The following is a 9,732-nucleotide window of genomic DNA, read 5'->3' on the forward strand; positions in this document are numbered from 1 at the left end:
TTTTCAAATTACTAATTTGGTAAATATTAACTACTATAAAACTTACTTTTGAGAATGTAAAAACAAGTTAAAGTTCACCCTGGATTTCTAAGTATTCCTGTGTTCCCCGAAATATTGTGCACCCTAATAAACTTATCTGGGGTCAGAGAACAGAACAGCCACAATATTAAACATAGAGGATAGGCAGTGGTAGCACATGCCTTTAATCCTAGCATTTCAGAGGCAAAAATCCATCTGTTCAAGGATACAGCCAAGTATGGTGACTCAAGCCTTTAATCCCAGGGAGCAATGGTAGAAAACAGAAAGGTATATAAGGCTGGAGGACCAGAAACTAGAAGCATTTGGCTGGTTAAGCTTTTAGACTTTGGAGCTGAGATTCATTTGGATGAGGACACAGAGGTTTCCAGTCTGAAGAAATAGGATCAGCTGAGGAACTGGCGAGGTGAGGTAGCTGTGGCTTGTTCTGCTTCTCTGATCTCCCAGCATTCACCCCAATACCTGGCCTCAGGTTTGATTTTATTAATAAGACCATTTAAGATTCATGCTACATAGAAGGTTGTTGGTAAGAAAATATTAGAAACTGGTATTTCTGACATTCCCTAGTGTACATCTTTAACCTACTGTTAATAATTCCAAGTAAAATAAACACAAATAAAAGAGCCAATTTTTGCTCAAAGATTTTTCTTTTGACATCTATGAGAAATAAACACAAATTAACTGACAGTTTTTAACTCCAACTCTGAGCTGGATCATAAACAAAAATAAGCATGACATTAACTGATATTTACTTGTACCTAACATGATGTGGAAGACAATCAGGGAAAACTAGAGAACACTGCAACCAAGGAATAGGGCAAAAAAAAAAAAAACTTAAGGCAAAACCATAATTCTCTTTAGAGAAAATCAAACAGTAGAAATAGAGTTGCCAGCTAAGATACAGAATGACTGAACACAGAAGCCTTGTGAGAACAGTGTGGAAGTAAGGAATATTCTGTAGACAAAAGTTGAAACAGTACAGTGGGCAACACCCCCCAGTTATGTGCCACTAAATCAGTGTTGTCTCTCCCTGCTCTACACCATCTTCATCAACAAAACATGTAGGCTACTTCCAAAGGTCACTGAACAAACAGGAAATGTTTTCTGGTGTAAAAATATAAAACTGTAACTGCTTACAAATATTATAGCACTGCAGTATGGAGCAGTGGTAAGCCACCTGCCTGGTATGCATAAGTTTTATCCCCAGCATTACAAAAAATACAGAATTTAATATACATAACTATTAATTCAATTATTTGGTCCATAGCTGTAACATAATCTCTATGAAGATGCATTCTAGCATAGGACCTTGTCTTCTTACAGCCAGGGCTTCATCCCAATACTGAACCAGGGAAATACAGGTAGGTAATGACTATTAGCTAAATGATAGGTAATGACTGTTAGCTAAATGAATAAAAAGTGAACCAATTCATAATAAGTGGTAGAAAATAAGCAAATGAACAGAAACAGGTCAGAAGGGAGACTGGGCCAAGAAACTAAGAAAACTCTAAGGTTGGACAGTCCTAAAATCTCATTAAAATGCTTAAATTCAATAAATACTTTTATAGAAAAATGTAACTTATGAAAAGCAATGATGCCAGGCCCAGGTTTTAAAAAAATGAGGAAAAATATTTAATGTATCTTCACACATCAATTATTTTTCTTTTGATTATTTATTCTTTGAAAATGAAAAAAACATCTGTCTTTATATACATTTCAGTTATTTAAGCCACTCATAAATTGCCACCAATACAAGAAAAAAGCAATTTTGGCTAATTGAATACTATTCATCCACATTTATTCAAGCACCAGAATTTTTTTCCTAAAACATCTTTAAAAATATGATTTTGTAGAAATAAAAGATACAAAAAGCACACAATTCAGATCAAATGAGGAGGGGGAATTTTGTCCAGTGTATATTTTGTCCACTTTTTCATCCAGCTATTTTTCCAACAATGACACTTTATCTTGTTTATAAGATAGTTTCAACTATATATTTTAGAATATACTTCATTTGCTAACTTTTCCAGAAATATTAATTTTAGACATGGAAGAAATCATAAATCTATGTGATTAATGAGAAATTGCTTATTCCACAGTGGCTTCAATAGAGTCTTCACATTTTAAAGTGTGCATGAACCAACATACTATGCAGTAATTCCATTAAGAAAAAAAGAGGTAAGAAATGTTTTTAACGAACTGGAATTTCTTACATTGATTTTCTTTTCTTCTTACAAGTGGTCACTGAGCACAAATTCCATACATGTTATACACTATAAAAATGTCCACATTAAACAAAATTATCACATTGCTGTAAAATTCCAGCCCCACTTAAGAATCCTACTGGTCAGTTGATTTCATTACTTTATCAAACATGTGAAACACTATCTTCAAGCTGAATGTTGCTGCAAGGTGGCTACACAAATACTGTTTGCTTAAAGACAGTATTATCTGAAGATAGCAGTCTCTTTGCCAAAGTAAGGTAAATCATTTCCCAGAATATCTCACAGAACAGCCCAGACTCCTGACAAATCCCCTCTAACAGTGAGAAATCAAGTACCCTTTCAAGAAAAACTACAGATTAATTAATATACTGAAAATGTACAAAACCAGTTTCTAAAGACAAGATCACAGCCATGTGAATACCTTGGTTTCTGTGAGTAAGCTGTTTAAACTTCTCATTCATCAAGATTTCTAGGTTAGTTACTATCAAGAAAGAGAGAGAGAGAGAGAGAGAGAGAGAGAGAGAGAGAGAGAGAGAAGGAAGGAAAGGAAGGAAGGAAGGAAGGAAGGAAGGAAGGAAGGAAGGAAGGAAGGAAGGAAGAAAAAAGGTGTTTTGTAACTTATTATACAATGCTGTATTAGTCTGCCAGAGATATTTCAAAATATTTTGTACGTGTGTATACATACCTATCCTAACTAAGGTTTTACTCAATTTATGCTTTTTATAATCCTCACTATATTATCATTTTAATCCACAAATGAATATGAAATGGCCTTGTGAAACTGGAATCTCAGCTACTATTTATTCATAACAATAAAGCTTTTAGTTATAACATTTTTCATATTTTATAAGAAACATGTACTAAATACATGATCATTTTAATGAAATGCTGAGCAATTTCAAATTTATCATGCACTTAGCAGGTAGATGACGCAAGTTCTGAAAGTGTAGCAGTTGCAGCATCAGAGAATGTTACTGATATTAGACTTTTAAAACCATCAGTTTTCTTAGCAAATGAGTGTGGCTAATAACATGACAGAGCTCTTCAGGAACATCCAGGCACATTACTACCACTGCCAGGCAAGACGCACTAGTACCCTCCTTTACAAAAGGGTGCCATGAGCATGGACTGGAGGCATAACACAGAAAGAAAAGGAACTGGGGGTCTCCATCAGTTGCCCAGGTGATAAGAGAGCTCCAAGCTGAAAACCCGTGGTCGCTAAGCAGCAGCAGCCATGAAGACATTCCAGGCAGCTTCGCAGCACCTACAGTAAGTTCTGATTGGTGGAATCACAGCACACCCTGGTGACAAAAACAAGCTACCTCTGGCTGGCCTGATGGAAGTCTCTGAAGCGCCACTAAATACAAAGCCGAGCAAGCTGCACAAGTCTTCAATCTTCCCAAGAACCAAGACAGTGAATAGGAAAACAGAAGTGTGTGATTCAAATGCGGTGGTTCTTAAACCAGACAGCTGTTACTTCTCAGCAGCACAGCCTTGGTGAAGTTTTTAGACTGATTCTAATTCAATTTCACATTAAGAAAATAAGCCCTCACTTTGTGAAATATTTGTAAGCATCAAAGACAATACTTGAAACATGCTTGGTATAGAAGATAGCACACAGGAAGCATCATACACATTCATATGCAAAGGAATAGATGAGGCTATTGCAAAAACAGGATTAAGTTAAAAAGAGGGTTTTATTTAAAATGAGTATTTTCAAAAATATTATGTTAAGGGCTTGCTATGTATCCTCCATATGCTCTTTGTACAGAAAATCCCTTGTAATTTTTATAACAAATTTTAGTGGATAGGTATCATCTCCTTTTACAAATGAAGTAAAAGCAAATATTAAGCCCCAAAACAAACTATGAAAAGAGGCTCTGTGGTGAAAAACTTCCTGAACTTTGTGAGGTCTTATGTTTGGTCCCCTGTACCAAGATAAAAAGAGTAGGAAAGGGGGAAGTGAGGGACAGGAAAGAATAGAAAGTGGCACAGCCACGATTCAAACCCAGACATTACTGATCCCCAAACCTTAGTGAATTATAGATATATTGATTTTACTCATCTGGCCCTCTTGGTTTTGTTTATGCAGAGACAACATCTCCTTTAGACAACTGGCCTCTAACTTGCTAGGATGTAGGCAAGGAAGAGCCTGAACTTCAATTTCCTGCCCCCACATCCAAAGTGCTGGAATTACAGACCTGAGGCACCAAACTTGTTTATACAGTACTAGGATTCAAAAATGAAAGCCAGACAAGTGTTCCTCCCACCTAAGTTGCATCCCCAGACTCTGGTACTATTTCATGAATGAGGAATCTGAAGTATCTCAGCTAAAGACCTGCCGAAGGCTCGTGGATAAATAGGAAATTAATTATCTAGTGTATTGGGAGACCGCTCTATTTCTCTGTCCTACACAACTCAATAGATAGAAAAGTCCACTATCACTGGGAATCATCACTGGAATCACACAATCTTGTACCTAATCTAAAACAGAAAAACAAAAACAAACAAAAAACCACCCTACACACAACACATCCAAAACACTAACTAAACTAAGGAAAATTTCTCGTCCTCCTTGTGTGGTAGAAAGCAGAAAAGCCAGATGTCCATCCAAGTAAAGCATGTTAAGGTTTCTTTGTTTCTCCAACCTAGAAGGGAAGGTGAATGACAGGAAAGAACAGGAGCTCACTAGCTACCTACCTATCCTGCCCAAGACTATTGAGGACTGTTGAGAAAATAAAGAGCTTTCTATGGCTGCAATCTACCTGACCGTGCCTAGGCTTGAAATGAAAGAAAAGCCAGGCAACTCTCCATTCGGGGTTTGTTTAGAAGTCATCTATCAGCAACCAGATCAAAGGTGCATACTGTATTACCACCCTTTGCAGCAAAAAAGGCAGATATTTTATACCAATGGTCAAAAGATGAAGGAATACTGAAAATACAAGAAATATCATCAAGGTATATTAGCAACTGTAGTTCAGGGCCTCAGCACTGCAGAAAAATGGATCTGCTTCTTTCCAGCTGAACTGAATATCTAGATAAAATTCTATGCTAAGTCAAAAGAAAAACATTTTGGGATCTTTTTTTACTACTACATTTTCAGGCATTCGCTTACACAACTAATAAAAGAAAATGACTATTTAAATTTAAAAGGCTTTCACTTTGTCTTTAATAGATATTAAAATATAAATAGTAATTTTTCCTTGCAAAGAAAAAATACACATTCAAGACACAGCATGCTACTCTATTACAAAAAGCTTTCCTTCCACTTTGTAGATTTGGTTTTATTTATGATAGAATATCAGAATACTATAGCCTTAGACTTTACAACAGTATTAACTTGGTGACAATTTATCAATAGGGCAAAAAAATCAATACAAAGTAATAATTGACATACCACCTTGTACCATCCTAAGATTTTTCATTTCTATATAAAATATGTAAGTATGGATAAATATTCTATTCAAATCTACTGATAGTCCAAAAACTAACATTCCTTATTTACCATGAATGGTTTTGTAGAATCACTGAGAATATCAGATATTTTCTTTCTTGTTTGATTTTAGTGGGAAATACTTTTTTTCCTTAAGAGAAATAAAGGAAATTTCTTATTTATTTTCAAAAGTAGACTATTCATATTAACTTCTGAAAATTAAAGAATATCATTTTTCAATCTATACTGGGTAATAATGACAAATAAATATAAAGTGTAAGTATTTGTATAAATATATAACATATATTTAAGGGCTTTAATACATATATACATTATGAAATAATAACTAGCAAGCTGGTTAGCATATACACATTGTGCACTAACTTTTGTGTGTAGACACATAGTGGAAAGACATGATAGTGTCTCTTGGGTTGGAGATACAGCTTCCCTAGCACACAGAGACACAGAGGTCTTGGTTTTGATTCTCAGCACTACCCACAGGAGAGATGAGGATATATATATATATATTCTCTCTACAAATTTTCAGTGTATAATATAATATTATCATCTACAGTTGCCAAATTAGTTAGATAACAAAATACTTAACTAAACAATTTCAAAAAAAAAAAAAAAAAAGAAGTATTTATTTGGGCTCAAGGTGTCTGCCCATCATGGTAGGAAGATAAGGTGGAGAAGAGCATTCTCATCATGGCAGTCAAGGAAGAGAGAAAGGAGGACCAAGGAAGGGGCCAGTGACCCACTTCTCCAACAACAGCACATCATACCCTCTACATTTTACCACTTCTCAATAATGTGCCATACTACTAATTCATCAGGGGATAAATCTACTTATTAGGTCAGTGTCCTTATGACATAATCATCTTGGAGAATGTCATCAAAGACACATGTAGAGGTATGTTTTACCAACCCCTTGCATCCAGTCAGGTTGAAAAATGAAGATTATCGTAGTTACTATGCTGTAGCATGATAATTACATCTCCAAATGTGTTTTTTTTACATTTTAAACATTTTGTTTCTCTTTGTGATTTGACTCCTTTATCATTTATGTAATGACCATAGACTTTTTGGTTTCTGCTTCCCAAGAGGGTTACAAAAATTGTTGCTCATAGTCATAAATTAAAAAAATAATAATTTAACTTTGATTATATATAAAAGCATTACAGTTTTACATACAAGATTGGGCCTGCTCTATGTTGTATGGAATAACAGTTTTTAGACTAACAAAGAATGATTTTATTTTATAAAGCAGCAGCTTTGACCAGAGTTATTCCACTAGGAGTACAAGTGCCAAGAAAGAATGACTCTGCACATCTTGTTTATGCAAGTGAGTAACCACCATCTGCCAGCACACTGCCAGCACAAACTGATCATTTATTTATGCCAACAAATAATGACACTGGAAAATACACCAAATCACGTAAAAAACAGATGGGTGTGCCTATCAATCATACCAGATGGAATGCCCTTACCTGGAACTATGAAAGGAGTATGCTAAGACCAAATGTTATGTGACACTATTCTTAGGAAGATACTGTCTTAGGTTTCTGTTGCTGTGATAATATACCATCACCAAGCAACTCAGAGAAGGATGGGCTTATTTAGTTTGCAGCTTAGAGGAATAACAGCCCATCATGGTGGGGACACATGGCAGCAAGCACCAGATATGGCCACAGAAACAGTTGAGAGCTCACATCTCACACTGTACGCAGGAAGCAGAGAGAACAAACTCGAAAAGGCACCTCTTTAAACTCTGAAAACCCACTCTTATGACATACTTCCTCCATCAAGGCCACACCTCTGTGTCTGACCAAACAGGACCACCAACTGGGAATAAAATATTCAAATGCCCAAGAATGTAGGTGACATCTCATTCCGATGTGAATTTGTTTACTCATCCCAGATAGAGAATCAATGTCAGACCAGAGTACAGATACCACCAATGTCCAAATTGACAGGCCAATGAATTTTACTGGAGTTACTTCTAGAAACACAGGTAAGGAGTTAATTACAGGGCAGAAACAATACAAACACAGCTATATAACTAAAACTCACCCCAGCATGGGTGACAGCTTACAAAGCTGAAAACTCAAGAGTACTATATACAACCTGTAGACAGCTAAATAGGTTGGAGAATGCCCTTTCCAGGTAGCTCAGTTGGTCTGAGACTATTCCAAGAATCTCAGCTGGTCCCTGTTTCTTCCAAGCACCACAGCTTGTCTGAAAGTGTATCTCAGCAGTCCTTACTTCTTATAAATGCTTGGAGAAAGGGTTGGGGTTGGGGCTAGTGAATCTGGTCAGTTTCAGGGACTTCCTGAGCCTTTGAATTGTTTACTAATTGCCTTAATGAGCTTCCTTGTAAGATGGAATATTTCACCTCTTAGAGCATCCTCCTGTTTCACTTCCCTTTTAATATCCTTTTTATATTAGTGTGTGTGTGTGAAATGCTAATGTATCATCTGATAATTAATTTTATTAGTAATTAATACTGGAATAAAAACCTGTGTTTGCCAACAGCAGCTATCAAGGGAAATCAGGACTATCTGATTTACAACCAAATTACAACTAAATCACAACCAAAGAAAGTAATGTAGTTTGTGAATTTATTTGTTGTTCAATAAATTGTGACACTCCAGAAAGAGATGTCCATCTATGTTTCTGGCAAAACATACACAAAACATTTACCCCTGCCATTTTTGATGTCACAATTTACACATATTTTATGTTGCTTAGTCATTAACAATTTGCTGTAGTGACAGTTATTTGAAAATGTGTACCTCTTAACTTTTATGCTAAACCAATAAGTGATTTATATACCAACATTACAGCATTAGAACACTCTAAATTGGACTGCAGATTGGTAAGCCTTATGCATCTGTATGTTTTCACCTTATGAATTGGCATCCATTCATTTCATCTGGAAGACTTCCCATTAGCAATTCTTTTAAGGATCTAATGTTTCTTTGATTGAGAAGTTCATCATCTTCCCATCACTTTGGAGTGACATCTGTTCGGGGTATTCTTGGTCGGTACTGTCTTTCCCTCAGCACTCTAATAAACCATCACGCTCCCACTCTACAAGTTTCCTGCTAAGAAACGTAAACTGAGAGCTTTCTATGTCTCCTATATCTTGAGGGTTTAAAAAGATCTCTTTAATTTTTAAAATTCAATTTTTAATAATTTTGTTGTAATACATCTTGGTTACATCTTTGGGTAGGATCTAACTGAAAATCTCTAACTTTCATGGATCTCATGCCCAATATCAATCCTCAATTTGGAAATTTTTCAACCATTATTTCTTTAAATAAACTTTTTTAGAGGAATAACACCTTACTCCCCTAAAACTCTCATAATGTAAAGGATAGTTCTCCGGATGTTGTAACCAATGTCCTATAGGCATCTGCCATTCCTATTCTTTTTTCTCTTCTGAATAGACACTTTCTTGTGGATTCTCTTCAGAAACTGTTCAGTTTGATCAAATCTAGTATTGACACTCTCTAGGCATTTTGTTCATTTGTCATTGTACTCTTTAGTCCCAGTATCTCTGTTTGGCTCTTTTGTGTTAATAATTTCAACCTCTTTATTAGAGCTTCCTGCTTTGTTCATGTATTAATTTTCTAATTTCACTGAGCTGCCCATCTTCTCTATAGCTCTGTGTCTATGGCACATTTGTATATGTATTTTCTTTACTTATAATCTCTTTTGAATTAGATTTAAGAAGTACTAAGGATGTAAATTAATCATGTAAATTATCAAATAATTAATAACTTTCTCAATACAAAAAGAACACATATAAATCATAAATAATATCAATTGTACAGTAAATAAAACTTTATATCACATATTATTTTTCATCATATGAAACAATGAAATTATGAAACACAGTTGCTTCAACCTGTCTTAATTAGGGTTTCTATTGCTGTGAAGAGACACCATGACCACAGCAACCCTTATAAAGTAAAACATTTAATTGGATACAATTTCAGAGGTTCCGTCCATTATCATCATGGCTGGGAGCAA

Source organism: Onychomys torridus, chromosome 4 (genome assembly GCF_903995425.1).
Source record: "Onychomys torridus chromosome 4, mOncTor1.1, whole genome shotgun sequence".
Classification (NCBI taxonomy): domain Eukaryota; kingdom Metazoa; phylum Chordata; class Mammalia; order Rodentia; family Cricetidae; genus Onychomys; species Onychomys torridus.